Below are 25,603 nucleotides of genomic sequence, written 5' to 3'. Positions count from 1 at the left end.
CAAAGAGCATTTGGATTCCCAGCGACTTTTTGAATGCAGGATACCAGGCGACTTTTCATGAGTGAGTTATTGAACCGTTCATAAACCAATACTTTTAAAACCGCTCATTCAGAATGAAGTAAACAAGTTTTGGACTTTGAGCGCCACCATTTCAAAGTTCAACCGACGAGCAAGATGGTGCCAGCTTAACCGGCGAAAGGATACTACTCCAAAAATATAGTTTTTTTTTTTTTTTTTTTCTGCTTCACAAATGTATTATTTACTTGACATGAAAAAGGAGAGATAACAGACGCAGGTAAGTTAATTAAAAACGCTCAGTCGAGCTTGTTCTCTAACTTGTTAAATGCTTGAATAAATACATACAAATTAAAACATTAATGCTTATGATAGAGAACATTGTCATAACAATTAATTACTTTGAAAGTTTTTTTCTTTTTCATAAAAAAGTCAGCAATTGCAGTGACTCTTTAATTGACTGACATCAAGAGACTTGACCTGTCTGTTTTCAAACACAAGCATTGTTTTAGCCTCAGATCATAATTCTTTCAACACATCTTTCTAACAGGTAGATTCATAACAGAAAACTGCAAGATATTCATGTAACACAACCACTGATTAAAATGAGAGAAATCCTACAGGAAAAACAAAAAACAGGTGTTTCAGAGAAATGACATGCATATGTAAAGCAATTCTGCCTCCATCGCTGACAATAAGCTGTCCATAGAGCCACATACACTGTGGCATCATAATGTGCCACATCAAGTCAGAGCACAAAACCTTCCTCTGGTCCCACGCAAATGTGTTTCTTTCAAATTCCCCCGCTCACTTCTGATCTTCATTATTCTCCAAACATCATGAACATACAGTGAAACACTATACAGTGAAACAGATTCAGATGGCTTCCTTCCACCATGTCTGCATGAAACCTCATGCCATTATATCCTTCCAAGTTTGACTAAAAAAGCCAGTACGAAGCCCAAGACACCCACAAGCCCATTTCCACTGTGTTTGGTGGAAAAGGTTTATAACTGTGAAAATATTCTATATGTGCTCTTTTGCTTTTAGAGCAGCATGATTAAATAATGAGAAGAAACCTCTGAGCCCAGATGAAAAGATCAGTTTATATAAGTACACTGAGCTGAAAGATGCTTCCGGTTTCCCCTTTAGGTAACTTAAACTGCATCAGAAATGCTTGGGGAAAGCCTCTGTGTGACCATGTCCTGAAGCATGTGTGAAATCAATCCAATGGAATAGTGAGCGTCACGGGCAGTGTGACATAGAGACCAAAAAGCTTAAAAGCACATCCGAAACAAGCAGTGTTTTACAGAACATATAATAGTCCTATGACTACTCCATTCACACCAGAGGCCAGCCTCAAGAGGTTCCCTTAGGAGACCTCTTGGCAGAGTTGAAGCTTCTGCCAAATGTGTCTCAATGGTCCTGCAGATGGTACCAAGCAGGAAATTCCTGAGGTTTGCTTTTGGGGCAAAACTTTCCAATATTCAGGGTTTTTCTTTCGGCCTAGCAATGTCACCCCCCACTTTCATCAATGCGTGGTTGCATTTCTGAATCCTCTGCACATAGAATGACTTCAATGATTGGTTGAAATTAACTCAAATAGAGCACATCGTGGTTCAGCATTAAGATGACATTCTCGCTCAAATGAAGGACCTGGGGTTAAGGCCAAACATCAAGAAGAGTTTGCTTTCTCCAGTACAGAGAACCACAATACAGGCACATTTTGTCTCCTGCTTGTGTTTTTTGATTTCCACAGCTGTGATCAGTGTATGGCTAGGCCAGTCACTCACTGTACAGTACAGTTCCAGAGACTGTTGCGTTTGATGGCAGTAGCACCCGATGAGATATCCTTTGGCCTGCTGTACATGAGACCTTTGCAGTGATGGCTCAGGACCAAGGGGTTTTCCCCAAAGGAAACCTGCTTTGCATGATCTAGGCCACACGGCGATGCTTACGTACCTTAGACATGTGGATGAAGAATTGGTACACCAGATCCCCCTGTGGGCTCACGGGAAACTCCTCTCACTCAGAGCTGTTTATATCCCTTGGAACCTGAATCAGGGTGAAGACATCCTGTCGAGACCGGGGCTGAGGCTTGGGGAATGGAGGCTCCACTCTGATGTGGTGGAGCAAGCGGTGAATTTGTGTGCATCTTGAGACTTCACACTATCCACTCCAGCTCTTAGCATCTGGTCTCTCGAGTGAGGTTGTTGAGGCTATATTCCAGTCCAGAGCTCCCTCCATGAGGAAACCATATGCCCTGAAGTGTAAACTTTTCACTTCTTGGAGCAGACAGCAACCGCAACGGTATTTTTTCTTTTCTTATCTTTATATTTACTCAAAATTTCAGTAAAACCAGAGTGCAGTTAGAATTTTAATTATTAAACAAATATTCTAGAATGTTTCTTCAATTAATTAAAATATTTGCAAACATAAAATGTGCTCTAACTAACCACTGAAAAAGTTACTGATAATTGTAACAGTTAACTGTGCGACTACCTGCAACATCAAATAACCTGAAAAAAAAAAAACAGGGGTCAGTTAATTGAGATGGATAAATGCTCTTCTCATTAAGTGTTTTTTTTTCTTCTTTTTTTTCCCCCAAGTACAAATATAAAAAAATAAAATAAAATAAAGATTTATTTTCTATATAAGAAAGTTATATAAGATACTTAGTCTTGTTTCCTTGGGGAATCTAAATTCAGTGCATTTTACTTAAAGGTGCCATCTGTAATGTTTGGCAAAAAAAATCAAGTCATACTCCACATTCCATACCAGATGGGGGCAGTATGCCTCAATAAAGTGAATTGGTCTACTCTAGAGTAACAAACGAGAAACGGCATAGTCTCTATGCTCCGCCCCTACCTTCACAACAACATTACAGCCATAGCCGAAGCCTAACTGTGCGTTCACACCGCCGGCGTCTAGAGCATCAAAAATCACTCTTGCCGCTCTGCTCACGACGCTGCAGAAAGATTTGTGAGCGCTCAGACGCTTTAACGTAGATTGAATGCTTATTTTGTATTTAAAGCGGCCGCAAAGCAAACAAGCTTGTTGATCTCGTGCAGACTAACCACAAGGAGTTATAACCTCATTAAATATTGTTGTGGACGAAATATTAGGATCCTTTACTTAAAATGAACAATCTCAGACACCTTGGTCCACGTATCACGTTTAATTTATTTTTTATGTCCCTGTACGCAAACAGGGACACATCATAGATTAATACAAACGCTAAACAGCAATAATCAACCTGTCCTTTATTCTGCTTGGGAACTAATGTGTCAACTCTCAAGCATTCACCGTGAGACACATGCAATTGAATCTTTTCACACACTTTCACGCCACACATCAATTTTTTTAATGATTTTTCATGCACCTCTCATCAGTAAAGACGCTCCTCTAATTAGAAGTATATCTCCAGCCTGTGCGTTCAGATCAGGGTTGCCAGGTTTTCACAACAAATCCTTCCCAGTTGCTTCTTAAAACTAGTCCAAAACTAGCCCAATCGTGTTTCCGGGAGGTTCCCCGATAAAGATTGCTTCCCGGGGTTAAAATATAAATTTTTGGGAAGGGTTTCCCTGGTAAAATTAGCATTTTAGGGGCTAAATATTACGTTATTAGTATTGGGATTGCTTCAAACCGCGGACATGAAAAACAACCGCAGACTTGGCAACACTGGTTCAGGTGGAGCGGCAGTTACTACACAGAGCCGTAGTCTACCGACAACTAACACAAAATCGCTTTCAAAATCGATACATTTCTATGTTATAACTTCCCGAAAACAAATACACAAACATATAAACTAACTTCTAGCGAAATACTAACAGCATCTAACTTACCAATCCAAAAGAAATGTTGCAAGTTCGGAGTCAAACCTCATTTCTTTCAGGTCCATCAGTTGTATCCAGCGATTAAAAGCAGTGCAGATGTTAATTTGATTTGTGTTTCCGAGTGCGGTTGTTTCCCTGTAGGGGGTGATGCTCTCTTCCCTGAACTGAAATGAAGTAGTGGGCTGTACTTTCCACACGATTGACATCAGGTTCAAGTACATGCCCACAAGCCGTGCGAGTTATTCGTGTATTGCAGGTTGGCTGGTGGTTATGTTGCCCGCATACCGCCTCCCATGGCCGAAACTGGTATTACGACACCTGTGCTAGTAATGCTAATGCTAATTAAGGTTGATATCTTTGCAGCACTATAACTTGACATTTTTTAATGACATCATCGCCCTTATTTCTTCTCATTCTTTTGATGCGTGTAGGTCTTGTTATGGATATTTTTACCTCAATTTTTGCATATGGCACCTTTAAGTCAAATTATATGCCAGTGTGGTAATAAAAATAATATTAATGCAAATGGAAAACAAGATTATTCTGAATGTCTATTAATAAGTTTAAATCTACTGTAGCTCCGCCCTCCATCGACACATAAGGTTACATACGACACATGTGAATAACGGCTTCATTGGTGTAGGCAGTAATGTTTTGGGCATGGAAAACTAGCTTGTAACGCGATTGATTGGGTTAGAGTCCTGCTTTTGCCGAGCTAGTTCTTCTCACTTTTCCCATCACATGTCACATTAGAATTTATTTTCAATAAAAATGAACAAAATGTTGCATCCTGTTAAAGTATAACAATACTGAGGTGCACATGGGCCTAGTGTGTATCTGCCAGTATAGAGTGTAACTTACATCTAATTATTATTAACACTTAGCCTGTTGCAAATAACTGCTACTTTTACATGGTAAATATAATATATCACGATTTTCACTGTACATTTATTCTGTAAATAGGTTCTAGAGCTACTTGCACTTAGCCTATTGGGATCTATCGCTAAGAAAGTATGTAAATTCCACTTAGTGTAAATAGCCACTGCCGTATTTTTCTTACTCTATTGGCAGATCATTTTAAAATAAGAAAAATGCACTTAAAATATTATTATTAATATTATTATTTCATATATATTTTTGTCCATGAGATACCATAAAATTATTAGTTCATTAATCTAATGTTCTGCCAGTTTTCACCTGTGATATTATAACACTGAGAACAATTACATTTGTATTGAGTCTGAAGTATGCAGACGGCTTTTTGGCGGGAACTGTTGCCATGGTGAATCGTTATATCTAAGCTCCATTGATAATGGATTTTTATAGTTGTGCACGCGCTTAACTCCGAGTCAGTCAATTTAGAGTTGATTAAACCAACTGTTCTGTAACCAAAAACTCAGAGTTTCCCTTCTCAGGGTAAGTCAACTCAGAGTTCAAGTTTAAACTCAGAGTTGGTTAAACCTTCTTAGTGGAACGGGCCCCAGATGCATTGTGAGCAGCTGAAACATGGGAAACTGAAGCCTGGGGCTTCTATCAGCATCTAGGATTGTGATGAGTTATTGAGTTTGGGGAGAAGATTGGAGTTTGTGCAGATGTAAGCTCAGACAGAGGGATAAAAAAAAAATAACTATGGAAGCAATCCAATGCTTGATAACCCACCTCTACCAAGTCCCCCTCAGATGGCTTAACAAGCCACCAACATCCATCAGAAAAAAAGACTGAATCAAAGGAACCAGTTCACCAATGTACAGACAACAAAGCTCAATGTTTGAGGATGGAACTTCATCTGAACTTAAACCTGTTCATGCCTCATTTTCTCCCTCTGGGTTTGATGCAGGAAATTCAAGGTCAACAGTCAAACTGAAGGTAGCAAAAATGTGGATGCAGTGTTTGAGCAGACCTGTTACCATCTGTGTTTATGATATTTGTCCCCAATGACCTCGGACACCAAAACACAGAAACCACTGCAGTTCATCTCATAGAAAATAAGCTATTTGCACCTTTGTCACGTTTAACTTCTCCGAGCTTATTTTTTATGTGCCTGTTGCCTCCATTCATTCCTCCTCTTTCCTCCGTGCTGTTTGTTTTATTGGGAGCTGGTTCTCATTAAATATCTTGAACTCATTTTATATGTGTGTTTTCAAATTGAATCTGCATCTCTCCAGGCACTGTGTGGGACTCGCTCGCATAAGCCTCCTCATTTGCTCTTTAGACACTTTAAATCCTTCTCAGATTTCCCAGACAGATTATCATTTTAGTAGTCAAATCGATCTGTTGACGTCATGACATTCATTGCTTTACATTTCCAGGTGTATAAAACTCATTGCAAATAGGTGGAACAAACACTTAACACAGCTTTAATCTATGTATATTTCAGGCGCTCTGCATTTGCACCCGAGAGCATCAAAGTGCAGAGGTCCAAAATACACCTATAATGGATAAACCCTCCAGCTCTCAGTGAACACAGCTGCTAATCTCCACATTTGTGCTCTTCTCTATCACTGTAGCTCCTATGAGGATGGAGATCTGAAGTGTGTCGCCCTTGAGCCAGAGCAGAGGTAGACGAGCAAGTGACACAACACTCAGCTTCGTCCTGATAAGAGAGATCAGCATCTCTTCATACTGTATGTAAAGCCATATGTGGTTGCTTCATACTCCACACCCGAGATGACAGCTGAATGAAATGTTTAATACGTAAGTGTATTATTTACAGAATAATCATTACTGATAAGTTTTGATGGAAAATAGTTGCATCTAACCAAAATGTATAATTTTACCCATTATTAGTGTTTGCTATCTGAATTTATCACAGTGCATTTAAGCAGTAGATAAAGATTAACTATAAATCAACTTTGTGGGCATAGGCCCCTTTCTATACCAGCATGGATGATTGTGATAAATCAAAGATGGCACTGTCAGTAAAGCCATTTGGTATATGTGTACTAAAATCTCTGTTGGTGTAATGGCCAGGTGTCCCAATACTTTTGACATATAGTGTATGTATATTTTATGTTGAATATATACTTCTATTCAATTATTATTATTTTTTTTGTAAGTCCAGTATTTTTCTTCTTATTAGACTCTAAATAATGAAAATATTTTGAAGAACTTTAGGGTCCCAAGAACCCCATTGATTTTTTTACTGTACGGAAGGGGGGAAAACACAGACAATTTTTACAATTACAGTTTTGTAATTAATGACAAAATACTTGGCCTTTTAAGCTGTTTGTACTCTCTAAAACTACACTGGAAGGCACACCAAAATAGATACCTGTTAAGCAGTCACACCTTAATTGACTTAATAAGAGCATATTATAAAAGCACAGAAACAATTAAGTAATGTTACAAAAAAGTTGTATCATTCATATCAACAAAAACAAACCTGTTACAGCATGTTTTAACAATTACAGGGCCAGTATTAGATTCTCAATCTTAAATCTTTCACCTACCTCACCACGACCACTCGATCGTTGATGACGTTGATCCTTGGTGAAACTTTTTAAAGCTCGAATTCATGAACTACAGTGATTCTTGAAGGCATTTTCCCTTCTTCAGTTATTATGTGACTGAACTGGCCCTCCGGCTGCTTCTTGATGTCATTTTGAATTGAACAAGTTTTCAACAGTGGTACCATCACTTTACAAACACGTAACGGTGCAATGCAATTATGAAAAGAATTCCGTTTTAGAATCAGAGTCACTCCACAGTCTTTTCTCTAACCACCTGATGCATATTATACACACAATGGCCAGCACATTCTCAGTCAAGTAAGCTCCAATCGACTGACTGTCTTTATGTGACTTCCTGGAGTGGACAGGGTTTTTCCTGTTGCTACAATGTACAATTTTATTTGCTCGTTACACATTTTATTTTTAATTCAATTATTTAATTCAATTATTCATTTCCATGCCTCAACAGTTTTAGATAAGTCAGCCTTGTAATGTCCAAAGACATTATATGGAACCCCTAAGGGGGAACATTTTGAGATTGAAAAAAATAAAAATAATAATTAAAATGCTTTTGTGTTCACTCAAAAAAAAAAAAAGTGTTGTCTTTCAAAGGTATCGTGTTCCCCCAACAAACTTAAAATATAGGTTTTCATCTCTCCTCATATTATTTCCATTGCTAGTTTGAAGTAAACATTAAATTTATTTAAATATAACTTCCCCTCCCATTTCATCTCATCTCATCACCATGTCCCTTTAGCATCTCTTTATAATAATACCTTGATGCCTTGCTATGGTTATTTCATTTTATTTAATTCATTGTTAAAAAAAAAAAAAAAAATAGTGTACAGGTAAATAAATGTCTATATATTTATGATCTATCTTGAACTATAGTTATAACTGATCCTGTAAATTAAGCCCATCAATATTTTTGTCCCAAATCAGTTAAGTGCAAACCATGCCTGCAGCTGTTTTCCTTGCAGTTGTGTAGAAATCAACGTTATGATTGATATGTCCAGTGACATCTTTGAAATCAGCTGCAGGGCAGGTTTTCGTTTAGATGGTTTAGAGGACAATTCACACACATTTCAGTGGTTTACTAACAATCCCACTGCAAAGACACCTGGGACTTAAATGCTCATTGGTCAGTAATATTTCAGTTTTCTCAAGCAATCACGGTGGGTTTCAGATGTGAGGTTGTACCGTGTCTTTTACTATCCTCTCCAGTGTTGACATACTTTGATGAAACTCGTCCCATCTCTCGTTCTCCCTGCAGCAATAAATAAATGTCACAGGTCTTCTTGTAGAATTAAATTCTGGCATTTCTCACCTCTTCTGAGTGTATCAGCACCCCTTCACCTACTCACGAGCGTTCCTGATATATTTCTAATCCCTCTACGAGTAATAGAATAACAATGAAGTTTGCTCTAATAGTCACACTGCAGTGAGGATGTCTTTGTGTCCTTGACTCATGTCTGATCTGCTCACAGACGGTCACACACAAGGGACAAATCCCTGACTGGCAGCCAGTGGACGTTTGATCACAAACAAGTTAAATATGCTATTGCATTCCAGGTCAAAGTGAAACCCTTATTTTAAGTGAAACAAAAGCTTAGTTTTTTAAAATTATATTTACAGTTATATTTCAAATTTGTTATAAATAAATAATTAGAAATCGTTGATCTAGTAAAAATGGACGTTACGATTATCTTTTCTTCCTTATTGTGACGTGAGTGAAATGGCTTGACTGGAATTGATTGGTTTGTTGTTATTTGCATTTACTATTGAAGCTATTTTGATTAAAGGTTACAAAGCAAGTGAATAAAATAAAGTGCACAGATGAATCAGTTATAATATATATATATATATATATATATATATATATATATATATATATATATATATATATATATATATATATAATATTCCATTATAAAATAAGAACTTTTTTTTTCATGCTGACTTTAACTGAATGCAGTAATGTAATTGACAGAATTACTCTTGCCATGTAGATGTTACATCAGCTACAGTATTTGACATTTACTGTAATAACACATGATACTCAGTGTGTGTATGATTGACCTCTCCGATGCTTTTATTCCAGACCAGACTTTATGAAACAAAAATACCATTAGAGGAAATAATCTTGAGAGGATATATGGAAACATGTCTGCCCCTGGAGACAGGAGCAAGAACATAAAAATAAATGAAGCATGTACAAAAATAATAATGATACTAATATGTAGAAGACTGATAGGTAGAAGACAAATGGCAAAGATAAAAATCTAAATTAGCTTTATTCTGCATTAATGAATCATTTTTCACACAGGCAGGTGTTCAGCACCAAGGACAGCAGCCAACCACATGAGCATCATTTAGATGTGACGTTATTAATCAAACACATGTGAAAACATGCATAAATGCATATAAGCAGTAACTTAATTTCTGACTATATATATATATATATATATATATATATATATATATACATATTATGATATGATATGAAAAAATTGATAGCTGGAATGCGCTGTAAGTCGCTTTGGAGAAAAGCGTCTGCTAAATGCATAAATTTAATTTAATTTTAATTTTTGTATGTATGTATGTGTATATGCATATATATATATTTTTTTAAATGCCATTTTTCAATTTTACATTGCAAATCAGTAAACCAACAGTGTACATGGTAATGCACAAATAGGCTAATAATGGAATTTAAAGGGGGGGTGAAATGCTCGTTTTCACTCAATATCCTGTTAATCTTGAGTACCTATAGAGTAGTACTGCATCCTTCATAACTCCAAAAAGTCTTTAGTTTTATTATATTCATAAGAGAAAGATAGTCTGTACCGATTTTTCCCGGAAAAACACGACCGGCTGGAGGCGTGACGTGTGGGCGGAGCTAAAGAATCACGAGCGCGAATAGGCTTTTGAGTTGAAAGCATTTGGAAGCTGTGACATTACCGTGAGGGAAAACCCATCATCCAAAACAAACCATGGCTTACAGTCAGATTCAGCGTATATTTATGATCCAGAATCAGATCGAGAGGCTGAAACTGAACGAGAGCAGCAGCAGCAACGACTCGCTCCGAGCGGGGCTCGAACCCGGGTCTCCGGCATGGGAGGGGACGCACTAACAAGGAGGCAGAGATATTTGAAGCAGTTTTACTCACCGCATGTGGTTCCAACACACGATCGTGACCCTTTTTTGTTGGGATTGAATCATCCTTAAGAAATAAACGATACGCAAATCCGGCGTCAAACTGGTCCTTGTTTGTAAAACAAGCATCTTCGAAATGCAGGGAACAAACAGAAACACTTGCACAACTCCGTTGATGCTCTGTAAAATAAACTCCATCCACTGGTCCCTTAATGCTGTTTTTTCTTTGTTAATCTGTGCAGGGTCGTCTTGCCCTGGCAACCAAAAACACACTCCTTTTGTGACATTTCGCGACGCTCTCGCTCTGATCAGTGGACGTCTGTTGTGCTCTCAGTGCTCTGCTATACGGGAGCGCACGCTCTTCCGGCAGAAGTGCGTCAGGACCCATATAAGGAAATTTCGCTCCATCTAACGTCACACAGAGCCATACTCGAAAAAAAACTTTCCGAAACTTGTGACAAACCGGAAGGAGTATTTTTGGAACAGAAATACTCCTTCAAATGTACAACTTAATTTTTGAAACTTTGTCCATGTTTAGCATGGGAATCCAACTCTTTAACAGTGTAAAAAACTCAGTATGCATTAAATAGCATTTCACCCCCCCTTTAAGACAAAAATATAGTGTCATTCCGTGTCACAAACTTGTTGTGTTCTTATGGTCTGTGTTTTCTGCTCTTAAGTATGCCGGTCATGCCTGCCATCTCACAGAGACCTGAAATCCACTGATGGGCATCACATTTATGTGGAATGCCCACTTGCCTGATGTCTGCAGCATCTGTAAACATCGCTGCACCTGTGGTCTGTGACTAAAAGGGGTTTTATTGCTTGACAGTCTTCAAGACTCATGAATTATTTAGGAAAGTCTGCTGTAAAGATCTCAACCTTCAGCAGGCGGCTGCCTACTTGAGATGTTCCTCTTAAAATACATCTCTGGTGCTTCTCATTAGGTGGATGTGCCATGTGCACTGTGGAGTAGAAGGAGATCTAATGGTCAGACACTTTCTAAAATGCCCCACATAGCATATTTCCTGCCTGTCTAATCAAATTGACAGAAAACTGTACATTTTTGATATATACACATTTGAGACTAACTTTTGAAAGGTAAAGTTTAGATACATTTTTTTTATTCTGATGGTTAATATTTATTCACTTTCATTTCATTCCAAATGTGTATGACTTTCTTTCTTCTGTGCAACATAAAAGAAGCATAAAGAGACCATGGGCTGTCAAGCTCCAAAACAACAACAACAACAAAAACATCTACATACGAATAGTCTGTGTGATATGCATTGGAACAGACAAAAATTGCATGAATATTTTTTTAATTTAATTATTAGTAAATATAAATACTTGCCATGGAGCACAGTTATTTGGTTTAAGTTTACATGAGTTTATTAACTTTTCATTTACCTGAATTAAAAGATAAAACAGTTATTTATATTTAAAAAAAAAACATTTCTCATCTGAATTATTGTTTCATGTCAATTCAAGTAAAAATTACAAATGACAGACCCATTACACCTGCACGTAATTGGTGCCAAAAACATCTGAATCATCTGGATAAACAGCATTCGGTGTAAACTTCTGACATGAGATGTCTGAAGTTAACTGCTTGTGAAAAACATTTCATCATTGCACACGGAGCAATCGGTTGTTGTCAGGATTATAGTGAACGTGACTTTGCATTTAATGAACTTTCTTCAGAGGCTTTAAACTTGCATAGTGAGGCACAAAATCTCCTATTGATTAAAGTTTTCTCTTGCAGCGTCCCATAAGTCCTGTGTGCAGAGATGGGACACACTGTTCTGGTCACAATGCCCTTTTTTCTCAATCACAGAGTAGTCGCTCATGCAAACCGGTCTCTTTGCTAAGTCAAGAAGCAAATGTTCAGCTTTGATACATTTTCAATTTGCCATTTCCTTTTTTCTATTTATGGCATGTATAACTCATAAGTGAGCCGTGTTATTTTCCAAAGATGTCAGATATGAAATAGCACACGCACGCAGGGAATTCAGACACACTAAAGTACAGTAATGATATATGCTTTTACATGCTGCAGCAGCAGGGCAGATTTCACAGCTTTTAATGGCTTTACATTTAACTGCTCATAAGTGTATCAAATTTCCCTTTATGTCAAATGTCTGCTGTAAATTAAATCTGTGTAAATTATATATATATATATATATATATATAATATATATATATATATATATATATATATATATATATATATATATATATATATATATATATATATATAATACAGTACTGTGCAAAAGTCTTAGGGCACTAGTATTTTCACCAAAAAAAAAAAAAAATGCTGTAGTGTGTCAGTAGGAAAATATCAGTTTACGTTTCCAAACACTATTTTTGCCATTAATTGCAATAATCCAGTAACATTTTTGTTTGCACAAGGAGTCTGACAACAGCCAGTGCTCCACACAGAGATCTGATCTCATTATCATCATCAATCTGTCTGGTGTAACCTACCTGCAAAGCTACCTGAAAAACAATGCGCAAGTGCTCCTAGGACAAAGGCTTTTTTAATGCATAGTGTGGTCACACAAATGTTGACTTAATTTAGTTAAGTTAATAGAAGTGAATTAATAAAATCTATTATTTTTGACGGCATCCTCACTTTACAGCATTTTCACACAAGTTTCTAAAACTTTGCAAAGTACTGCAGCTTTGCAGGTTTCTTGAAGTGTTGAAGACATTGCCACAGTTTTTCTGCATTTAGTTTGTCTCGGTTTGTTCTGCTTAATCATGTTATTCCAGACAGACTGGATGATGGTAAGAAGCAAGTCTAAGTGTGGCAGGGTCATTCCGCTCTGTGTTCCTGTCTTGTGGGCCGTAAAGGTCCAGGGGTTTATGTCCGGTTGCTTTCCCCTGGTGTGTGTGTGTCCGAATTGATGAGCCCAGGTACCGTAAAGCTTACTGTTGTCTAAGAATGAGGTAAGAAACACTTTTTTTGTGGGCTTCCTTTCTTTTGAAGGGGAGAGATTGTTTAAAGTGGATGTCTATTCGTGTTTTGATTTGTATTTGGTGTGGCCTGAGAGCGCTAGGTGTTGTTTCATAAGCCTGTATCTACAACTGGTACTAAGGGGCCCAAAGTGTGCCAAAAAAATATTTCCCACACCATTACACCACCAGCAGCAGCCTGAACCATTGAGACAAGGCAGAGTGGATCCATGCTTTCATGTTCTTTACGCCAAATTCTGACCCTATCATCTAAATGTCACAGCAGAAATCGAAACACATCAGACAACGTTTTTCCAATCTTATTGTCCAGTTTTGGTGAGCCTGTGTAGCCTCCATTTCCTTTTGTTAGCTGACAGGAGCAACACCCAATGTGGTCTTCTGCTGCTGTAGCCAACCTGCTTCAAGGTACGATGTGTTGTGCGTTCAGATGGTATTCTGCATACACTGGTTGTAACAAGTGGTTATTTGAGTAACTGTTGCCTTTCTATCACCTCTAACCAGTCTGCACATTCATTTCTGAGCCCTGACATTAACAAGGCATTTTCATCCACACAACAGCCGCTCATTGGATATTTTCTCTTTTTCTGACCACTCTCTGTAAACCCTAGAGATGGTGGTGTGTGAAAATCCCAGTAGATCAGCAGTTTTTGTAATACTCATACCAGCCCGTCTGACACCAACAACCATTCCACGTTTAAAGTCACTTAAATCCCTTTTTTCCTCATTCTTAAGCTCGGTTTGAACTTCAGCAAGTCATCTTCACCACAACTAGATGTCTAAATGCATTGAGTTGCTGCCATGTGATTGGTTAATTAGCAATTTGTGTTACCAAGCAATTGAACAGGTTTAATGTGGTCGGTATTTTATATATATATATATATATATATATAAAATATATATCATGAGTGTGATATGAAGTACATTACAAAAGAACTTAAAGGAACAGCCCCAGTCACCTTCTACTGTCTTTGTATGAAAATGTCCAGCTTGGGCATTCTGCTAATCATCTCCTCTCCCATCTCCTTTTCCAAAAGAAAAAGACAGTGAAATATAGTGAATAAATGATGAGTGGATTCCTAATGTTTAGGTGAAGTTTAGATAGACACAATAAACAGCAACATTACATATAAGGACTTTTGATCTGTCAAATAGGTTCCTTCAAAATGATCAGTCTTGGGTCTGGATTAACTCAAAACTAACTCCCCAGTTTAAAATATTAATTATTGATTTCTACCCTTCTTCAACACCCATTGTTCTAATTGGGAAAATTCTGTTCATGGATAACTCTCTGGACAACTTCATATAAAGGATTAGTTCAAAATGAATGAATCTTTCATGATCGAGACTCACTATTCGAAACCGCTCATATCTGTCCATCAATCACAAGAGCCATAGTGCCTTTAGGTGAAGAAAAAACTTTCTTGTTGAAAAAAAAAAAAATAATAATAATAATATTTACCCTAACCTTAAGAAACATAATATAGAAATCTGAATCTCTAAAGGTGAATTTTCATTAAAACTCTTATTATAATCAATGATAAACTTTACATGGCTCAATGAGTTGGACACATTGCTGCAACCTTTTGATTCAACAGGTGTAGTTCTAAAAAATAATGTTATAAGATCCTTTCGCACCGCTTTAGTTCCAGAACTAAATGTACATTACTAAAGTACTGGGACAATTTTGCGCTAATTATTTCCCAGTACCATTTAAAGGGTTGCATTCGCACCGACTGTGTACTAGGACGTGACGTAAACCGGTCGACAACAATGTAATTTGTGCGCGACATTCAACAACATTAACAAAGAAGAACAACGTTAACAGGAGGAAGAAGGATGCTTTGATCGAGCTGTGTTTTTGTTGCGGCTCACGGGTTTCACATTAATGGACATGGACATATACATAAAGCGATTGAAAGAACTGAAAGAAAGATTACGAATCTCTAAGGACAACTGGCAGTGCTACGTTTGCTACAAGTGCCTGCACTGCAGCGTCCGTATATTTATCGCTGTTCACCATGCTTGCAAAATAAGTTGACACAATGTTTACAGTATGTTACATGGCATTTTAAATCATGGTGGGTGAGGATGTTTTCGAACACGTCTGGCCAATCAGTGTCTAATTACAGTACATCACCATTAGTACCAGTTGTGCTGGTTAGACCCTGCTCCGGAGTAGGAGCTAATTTGGTTCTAAAATTCAGGTTCCTGTGGTGCGAAAGGTCCTATTATCAACACTTTTCACAATTAGTTAATCTTGGCGTCTGTTATAGTAGAAACACAAACTGCAAAGTTTTCAAGAACATTCAAATGTAATGCTCATTTCATATGCAAAGATGTTAGCTAATCATAGCAATCGATGTTTATACTGCAGTCACAGCAGATCGACCCTTTCCAACAGTGTTCAAATTAGAACTAAATTCAGGGTTGAAAATGACAATTTATGTCTAAATTATGACCATAAAAAAAATATATATATATATAAATAAAAACGCACACACAGGAAACAAAATAATTGTAAAAAAAAATCTTTTCTCGGTTTTTACTGTATTTACTGTTTTTTTTCCTCAGATTAGTATAACTGAAAATATGTACTGTACAATATAATTTCTTGTTCACTTCTATTAATTAACGGTGATATTCAGGTTAAAAGAAAATCAGTGGGCTGTTTATAAGTGAAATGTAGCATTCAAAACAATTAGAGATGTAATTAACACACATCACACAGAATCATTAAAGCACAGTTCAGTGAAATACTGTAACACCTGTTAACAGCAGCAGAGAGTGTACAAATAAATCTTTATATTTATATTTTCTGCTAACATTGCAGCAGTCTGCGCAAGCATTGCTGTCCGCGGTGTTCAAACTGTTCTGTTAGCATGAGATAATGGAAATAATCTGCTGAAAACAATATATTTAATTAGAAACACATAGGGCACATTGTCAGCGTGGTGTGGATGAATGAGTCCGTTATTTAATCCTAATTGGTGTGTCATTCTTTATATATTATGTAGCCAACAACAGCTAATATATAAAAATGAGTTGCAGCAAAGAGTTTATAAAATATAAAGCTTTTCATACAGTTCTGTCTCCCAGCCAAAGACTGACTCTACAAAAACTGCTTTCAAATCTGTTATGAGGTTCAGGTTCCTGGTGTTTCTCTTACGTCATTCAGCCCTTGGAAAAAAATCCTAAATGAATGCTAATAATAGTAATTTAGATCCTTTAAAAAACTCAAACAAGAGTACTCTAAAACAAATAAGATCCAGATATCAGAATAATAAATATTGTTTACTTATGTTGGCCAATTGTTTTTTTTTTGTTTGTTTTTTTTTTCATTTGACTATCGCATGAAATGCTAATGTAGATCACTTCCATACTTCTATTTACATCTGAACTTATTTTTACAGATTCCTCTGATTTTTGTGTCAAAGCCTGATGCAATTTGAATGGTTCATATCTGAAAATAAAGCAAATAATGAAAGGAAGCAAAAATCCCATAAATGAATGGATTGATTCTGCTTTGGCTTTAACAAGGTTTCCTGCTCAATCAGCTGTGACGAGGTGTCAGCATTATTTTGAGCTCTGCGTGTGTGTGTCTGCACAGCCTGTGGCATGTGATGGAGTCGGCCTGATGCTGCCAAATCGAGCTGGGAAAATAATTCAAATAGCAAGTGGGTGGAACAAGATAATGAGGACCTCCACCAGGAGGGCAGACGATCCGCCGCATTTTGGGAGACATAAAAACAGAGAGGAGCCAATACAGCTGCAAAACTATCACAATGATTTTCACTTCAAACTGACACAAGATCTGTTGCTTTGCCTGTTTGCTGAACAACAAGTTACCAGCCACTTATTATCGCATTTCACGTCTGAAGTGCTTCTTTTTCATAAAAGAAAGATCTAATTTAGATTGCAGAAATGATTCAATTATTAATTGGATATTGCAGTAAGCTGACAAACTGTACACAGAATATATAGTAGCTGATAATGGCATGTGACTTTGACCTGGATATTAAATGGTTTCTTTCAGGATAGCAAGCAAAGGCCTCTCAGTACAACACAGCAGCCAAAGTCACCAAAATGTCATTTGTCTTATTGCACATGTGTCTCAGTTGCTCGCAGTAATAAATGCGTTTGCTCATCATCATTTGTTCATCATAAAACTAATTTGTTATTCTTTCCACTCTTTATTCTGTCGACCAGATGTCTGATTTGTCCCACATGCAATGAGATTTCAGGGACTGTTTGCCATGCCGGATTATCAACGTAAGACCGACGGCGTCTCACTTCCAATTAGACTAGTAATGTGTCCGAGAGCAGCAGTCAATGAGAATCTCACCTCATCTCCTCCATATACATTCAGTCATCATTAACACACCATTATGTTCACTGACCACAAATGGAGGCAGTCCTGTATCTTATTAATATTGTTTTTGCTTCACTGTCTTCAGAGACGCATCAGTAACGTTTCATTACCTTTTCAATGAATTGTGAGGAACATTCTTCTTCTTATTGATAGTATTTATAGAACAGATGGAACAGGTTTAAAACAACATAAATTGACTCCGCTTGTATGAATAACTGCCTTATTCATTTGAATGAACAATTAATAAACTTACAATGGTTAAACTTTATTTTGATAGTCCGCTGTAGACTAAGTAACTTTGCAACTACACGTCAATCAACTCTCATTAGAGCATTTGTAGACTGTTAGGTTAGGGTTAATAGAATAAGTAGTCAGTAGTCAGTAGAACATATGTTGACTGACCATCAAAATAAAGTGTTAGCAGATATTAAGCAGACAGTCTACTAATACTAGTAATTAAGCAGCAACAAACACACAAACGTATAGGTCATTTTTTCGGAGCAAAGCCTGGGGTTTATGGTAAAAGTGAATGGCAGTGCAGTTACCAGTGTGTTTTCATTGTTGTTACACAGAACAGGCACAGTAATTAATATGTATAAAGTCAGATTATGTTCAGTGTTTCTCATCTGTGTTAGTGAGAAATGGAGGTCTGGCTTATAGCGAGTGTTGTGTTGTGTACTTTGTGCTCTTGTAAGTTTCTGCGATATGAATAGCATCTGCTACAAACACGACAGTGAACACAAGAGAATTGGGAAGTAGCTTTATAATTAAAACCAGCATGATTTAGCATAATCTTTCATGCAAATATCAAAAGAGTCACAGGCTGACAGTTAGCGGCGCTTGTAGCTGTAAAGTTTTGAAGCTTTTCAGTCTTTTGTCTCTTCGACTGTGAACAAACTGTCCCCGGCACATGAACGTCTCTCTGGGCTTTCTGTTCAGGTGTGTTCTCGCGTCCAGCTCTTTTTTCTGATTGCTGCGCAGTCAAGTGCCAGACGTCCACCAGCCAATGTTCCCTGCCAAAACAAATTGACTAGATATCCTGCCATTCATATGCATTATGCATTGATCTGTACCCGTCTCTAATGGCATCTGACTGCATTTCCCCATCACCGTTTTTCATTTGGAACAAAATAATGCATTGAGAAATATCCCATTAAAATCAGTCTCTTCAATCTTTCGGTTTATTATGCCAAAAACTGTTTCCATTAAAACACAGTGGCCATCTGTTTGGGTTTGACTCCCCTTTAAATTGGTTGGCACTACAGAATATGGAGGGCATTTCATTATATGTATTAAAGTTAAGGACAATAATTGTTATGCAGACATTGATACTCATTAAAGAAGCATAGCAATTCTTATTTATCTTTTTAATAGTAAAAATGTTATTAATATTACTACATAAATATTCAAATATGTATCAAAAGTTATATTTATAGACACACTCTCTACGTTTCTCATGAGCCACTTTATATGTATTTGATTCAGTTTCCATAGAGGTATCTTAACCACCTTTTTATTTCATGTTCAGCTTGGTGGCCTCATTTTGTTTTTTGCTGACATTAATTGGAATAAAACAAACTAATTTAATTGATGTGTATAAACAAGAACATTTCACAGTGACTCATAACAAGTAAATGTTGGATGCCTTAGGCTTTAATGTAGTTTTACTTCCTTGTCTCTGAATAAAGAAGCATAAATTTACCACCTAAGCAGTAACTTCTTCATCTGTCACACTTCAGGGTCTCAACATATGTATGTTTCTGACCTATGGATTAGATCTTATTAGATGTAACAAGACTGCAAACATCATAACAGACTCATGGAGATGTGACACTATCACTTTGATAGTGTGAAAGTAAAATCTTTTCTACACCATTATTCAGTGCTTTTTGAAAATGTCACCGAAAGCACAACTGTGAAATCGTTCTGTCACAAAAAGCATGTTAGTGATGTTAGGGGCTCGCTGTTTGTCATTAGGTATTTTATTTTTATTTTTTTACACAAAGCAAGAGATCATCTCCAAATTTTAAATATAAACTGGGTTGCAGCCTATAAACCTGATAATTAGATTTTACTTGACGTGAAATATCCATGGTTTCCAAACTAAGGCCTTATTTGTATTAAATCTAAATAAACTTTGCAATGTGCTCCAGCAGAGAGTTAAATCAGCAGCACATAATAAAAACGTTTAAAATTAGCCCTGGAGTGGAGGTGGTCAAAATTGTAGCTTTTTTAACGCCCACATCTGCTCAGAGCCACAGAGAGAAGAAAATTGTTCCTCTGTTTTTATGATCTGTGCTACATTAAAAATGTGTGTAGAGCAGTTCTGAGAACAGTGATCTTTCTTTTGAACCAAGACATAACCCATGTCCCCATTTTTCTACGTTTTTTTGAGAAAGTAAAAATGCACAAAGTTTCCTGTTAGGGTTGGTGTAGAGCCATAGAATATACAGTTTGTACAGTATAAAAACCATTACGCCTATGGGATGTCCCCACTTTTCACAAAAACAAATGTGTATGTGTGTGTGTTAGTAAAGATTTGTAATAAATAATAGTATAAAATAGAAATTATATAATTCTCAAAATGTCCTATCATCTAATATGAAAAAAAGCTGCATTTTTAAAATGCATAAATTAAATCTTGTGATACTGTATATATTGTCTGTGTTTCACAGCAGAGATTTACAGCCTTGTCTTTCTTCTCTCATTTGTAGCGACAGTTTGAATATTTGTTTTCAATCAACTCTCTTCTTTCCCTTCAAAGATTTCAAAAGCGGATATTCAACAGAGACTTCCTTGCCTGTCCATCACCAAAGCCCTGTGGTTTCTGAGAACTGTCTCCATCATCTCCTCATTCTACTGGATTTGTCTGCAGCACAGTAAGTCACCAGATCATCTGTTATATGATAAGTCCCAGTGATCCCATTATACTGAGAAAAGGACGGGGCCCGGCACCGAACCCTGAGGTACCCCTGATAGGTGATCTAGACACTGCTACCCTCAAAGATGGAAAGAATAAACATTATAAGCCAATAACATTGTACAATAAAGTGCATGTTAAAAAATTTTTTATTTGTTATAGTCCAACCACAATTAGTACATTCATTTTAGTAATACCAAGCTTGATTGCTACCAAGTGTCTTTAAAAATACAAGTTTACAAAACTACTAACAGGAGCTATGTTCCATGAACTGGTTTTCTATGAAGACCATAATGAACCATGTATTAATATGATTTTGAATTACGGTTGCAAATGGAAGCAGTGTGAGATAGAGAAACAAAGGAAAAGGTAAAGAGTGATGTTTTCAGGCTTGCTAATACTGGACAGTAAATGAGCATACCCTTGCTCCCTATCAGCCAACTTTATAAGCTCGCCACACTCAAGTTGAGTACTCTCCGAAAAGGTAAGGAACGAATAATGAAGGACAGCATTCATGGTTTCCTTGGAGTAAATCGTTTGATGTTTTCAGACTGGAATGTCTAATTAGGGCCCTGCAAATGTAGAATGTGTCAGTGGCAAATATAAGCATTAAAAGGACTTTCTTTGCGAAAACTCCTGGCTGGAAACCCACACTGCTGCAAGATTTCACTTTATTATTCCAGTACAAACACAAAATCTTAAATACTGTGGCCTTAAAGACCCAATTAAATCAACAGATGACCAATCTGTAACATAGTTCTGTCCAATTAAATACCTTTAGGATGAGAATATCCTCTATTACACTAAATACCACCAAGTAGCTGATCATTGGCACAAATTTTCTGCAAAGTCTTGTTAACAAGCTTATCTTCAAACTACATGAATGTTTGTTTTAACTATTTATATAGAGGTTTAAGTGTGTTTTTTGCAAAAAAAAAAAAAAAAAAAAAAAAACTTTTTATACCTCACTGGAGAATGATTTGAGATTTAATTATCAGAGGTTGCGCTTTCATTATTTAAAACATCAATTTTAGATTTCGGTTACATTTAAAATTGCACATTATCAAAAATGTCTTAAAGGAAAAATAAAAATAGATTGAAATTAGACAGTTGTTTACTGTTAGAGTGTAGTTCTGTAATTAGTTAGCATAGCATCATTCAGATAATTTGATTTTGCTTAGGGTTTAAGGAGAAAAATATCAAACAAGTTAATATCAAAATGCATCATTATTTATATTAGTGTCAGCCGATGAAAATGAGCTTTTAACAATATGGAAATGAATAGAATGCTTTTATGTTAATATTGACTAACAGAGAAGGTTTATTTATTTATTAATTTTTTTGTGTGTTTTTTCAGAGTGTCTGGAAAAATGAAACTCTCTTTTAAATGCATTCATCAACCATCTATGTGGCTGATTTAGATGAAATGTCTTCAGGACTTGTGCAATTTCTCAGAGCGCTATGGGGGAAGCTAGCTGCAATCAATTCAATCTGTGCAATATTCTGAGTAAAAGAAAAGTTATTGATGAGGAGCTGCATGCCGAATTAAAGATTCCCGGCACAAAGGCCTTGGGGGGTGGCGAGGTGATTTGTGGAAAATGAAATGTTTAAAGGAAATTGCTTGTGTTTCCTGAAGTTTAGGGCATGTTTTTCACAAATGTGACAAGACGAAGCTGAGGAGCTGGGGCAATTATTGTAGCTGTCTGCATAGATGGATGAGCATCCATGGTATCTCTGCCAGTAGCGCTCGCTTTCTCTCTCTCTCTCCACTCTCAATTGCCTTCACATTTTATCATTAATCCTCTGGATTGACTGAAAGACTATACACAAGCTGAATGCAGGACCCCTTACATCAAGACCCATAGACTAATAATAAATACAAGTAAAATATGATTTATTGGCATGTTTGTTGTTTCTCTATGCATTAAGTATTGTTTGGTTTTGCTTGTGTTGCACACACAGATGAATAAACTACTGCAGAAAAAAAGAGTAGGGATTTCCAAGTTAAGTGCTGTAGCATGCACTGTTCATGTAAATTTTTAGTTTAGTAGCTTAATTTCTTAATTTAGTGCAAACCATTATCTTGCATGATAAAAGGGAATTAATCAGGGTTAATAGTATGCATAGTTAGCAACAAATGTGCTATAATGTTGATAAACAAAAAACAAAAAATAGATTTTATGTTTTTCATTTAAAACAAGAAATAAGTAAAGTCAAGGTTATAGTGAGACACTTAAAATGGAAGCAAATGGGACCGATTGCTGGATGATTTAACAGCAGATACGTGAAGCTTATCATTTCACAAAAGCTCCTAGATTAATTAGTCTGTTGAAACTTGTGTATTGTCTTTAGAATTCGTGACATTATTGCATTCTTTTTAAGGGTTTGTTGTAATGATGTTATGGCAACAAAGTTGTGAAATTTACATGAAAATCTCACCAGAACAATATTAATGTGTAGGTGATTGCAAGGTTGTGGCTTTGCAGCTGCTAAAGTGTTTTGAGTGATTATCTTTGTGATGCTATATGGTCAGTGTTCAGTAGTCCTTTCTAGGTGGTTGCTAGGGTACTGAATATGATCAGTTTTAACAGATCACACATTATCCACATTTTTAATATGAGTACTTTGAATGTGTGAGGCTTCTAAGGTCATCAACTTTCAGTTATTTTTAGCTACAAAACCTCTATTTATGCTTGATATTGCAATCTCCCATGTCTAATCATTTTATTTTAAGTAGTGCAGATAGTTTTACGGTTTACAATACTTTTCTTGTAGTTATTTACCTATAGAAGCTAATGAATTGTAAGTCTTACACATTCACAGAAAATTAGTAACTGCAAAATAAGGCGGATAATTAAGTATTTGTATTCCTAAAAGCTTTCAAATAACTGTGTTTTATTTAAATTAATAAATTAAATTAATCCTTTTATTCAGCAAGGATGCATTGAATTGTTTAAAAGTTAAAGACCTACATTGCTCTATTTCAGATGAATGCTGTTCTTATGAACTTTCTATTTACCAAAGAATCCTGAAAAAAAGATCACATTATTCATGAAAATATTAAGCGCCACAATTTTTTCAACATTGATAATAATAAGAACTGTGTCTTGAGCACCAAATCAGCATATTATAATGATTTCTGAAGAATAGTGTGATACAGTAATGGCTGTGAAAATTCAGCTTTGCCATCATAGGAATAAATTACATTTTTAAATATATTTAAAAAGTATGTTTGGATCAGTATATCTTTTTATTTTTATTTACATTTTTAAATATATTTAAAAAGTATGTATATATCAGTATATCTTTTTATTAATAGTTTTTTATGAATAAATGCAGCCATGGTGAGCATAAAGTAGAGTACTTCTAAATTATGGTTCCCTGTGACAGTCGGTCACTCACACGTCATGTCGGTGACCAGCGAATTGGGATCTCGCTTCGAGATGATTGCATCCAGCTGCCGCTGATCACATCTTGATCATAAAAGGGCAGCAGGTGCAACACATACCAGCTTTTCTCTTCGGAGCTAAGTGATCACATTTAACTACTTTACTGAGAGAAGAAGACTGAACGAGTACTGCATGCTCTTTGAGAGCTTTTCATGTTGGTGGTATGGTTTTTCAGCGGTGGTGGTTTCCCGTGTCAGGTGAGTTTCCTACATAAGGCTACACTACCCCCTGTTTGTGTTGATGGCGGGCATCTCCCCTGTGCGGTTCAGCACGCTAAAAGAAAAATAATTCATGGGTGTGTTTTTTTTAAAGATGACGTTGCGTGACAAACTCGATGTTATGTCTTTGTAAAGACGATATGGGTCTTGCTATAGACAATGTATCACCCAGGCATTTCTGGATGCAGTCTGGCCATTTAGCACGCTGAGGTGGCGTTTGTGGATTAGTCATGTTCTCATTGCAGGAAGATGATCATCTCGGAGTCGCGGGCCAAGCTCTGTTTCCTCAAAGAAACTTCTGCCTCTATCCAGTTCTCGTCATGGTGACAGTCAGGCTGGGGCTACTTCAGACAATAGCATGGGCAGTAACAGGGTAACAGTGATAACAGATGGTAAACCCTCCACGGGACCATCGCACTTGCACTCCATCTTGCACTCCGCAGCTAGTTGAGCTCCCAATGGAAGGTGCTGGGCTCTCTACAAGGAGCATAGCAACAGTAACCTTCGGTGCTCCTTCCGACAAACAGATGTCGATCGCAGCATGGAGAAGATGATGTTCGGCTGCGCTGCTGTCCTCCAGGATGGAGCAATGCCTGAATTGAATCTGGAAATAATTGCTATGCTTTCCCAGGCTGCCGTGAGGTTAGTGCTCGAGTGGAGAGCTCCACTGTGTCCTGAGCCCTCAAGATTGGACGATTGGTTTTTCGGGGTGGTCCGAAATGGTTCACAGCACCCCGCTCCGGTGCCATTCTTTTTGGAGGTGAATGAGGAGCTTACCAGGTTGTGGATGGCAACTCCTCCTTCATCACCACAAACAGTGATGCAGCTTGGGGGTATAAGGAGGTCCCCCAAGTGGAGCGGTTGGTTGCGATGCAGTTGTGCATTCCACCTCCCTGCCCCCATGTGGGTGCGGTGGTGGTTCCGCTAGTCCCCCTGGTCCCGCTTGCCTGGTATCTGGGTGCCTGACTAGTGCTACCTAGCTTGTCTTGCTGCTTTCAGTAGACCATCAGCCTCGGCTATGCAATTCAGTTCGCCCTGCATCCTCCCAAGTTCAGTGGCATCCGCTTCATGGCAGTGAAGGCAACCAATGCTCCTGTGTTGCATGCAGAGATCGCAGTCCTACTGGCAAAGGAGGCGATATAACTAGTCCCTCCAGCTGATATGAAGACAGGGTTTTACAGCCCCTACTTCATTGTACCCAAGAAAGG

General features: G+C 37.2%; 1 long non-coding RNA gene across 1 annotated transcript; it reads left to right on the top strand.

Annotated features, from left to right (window-relative positions):
- On the top strand, positions 1 to 20,775 carry LOC113048629 (uncharacterized). Its single transcript, XR_003276519.1, has 3 exons — positions 1 to 295; positions 6,359 to 6,545; positions 20,573 to 20,775. It is a non-coding gene; the product is annotated as an uncharacterized LOC113048629 (long non-coding RNA).
- The last annotated feature ends 4,828 nt before the right edge of the window (positions 20,776 to 25,603 follow it).

Source organism: Carassius auratus, chromosome 29, assembly GCF_003368295.1.
Source record: "Carassius auratus strain Wakin chromosome 29, ASM336829v1, whole genome shotgun sequence".
NCBI classification, from domain to species: domain Eukaryota; kingdom Metazoa; phylum Chordata; class Actinopteri; order Cypriniformes; family Cyprinidae; genus Carassius; species Carassius auratus.
Note: the sequence above shows the minus strand (reverse complement) of the source record. Positions and strands in the feature narration are given on the sequence as shown.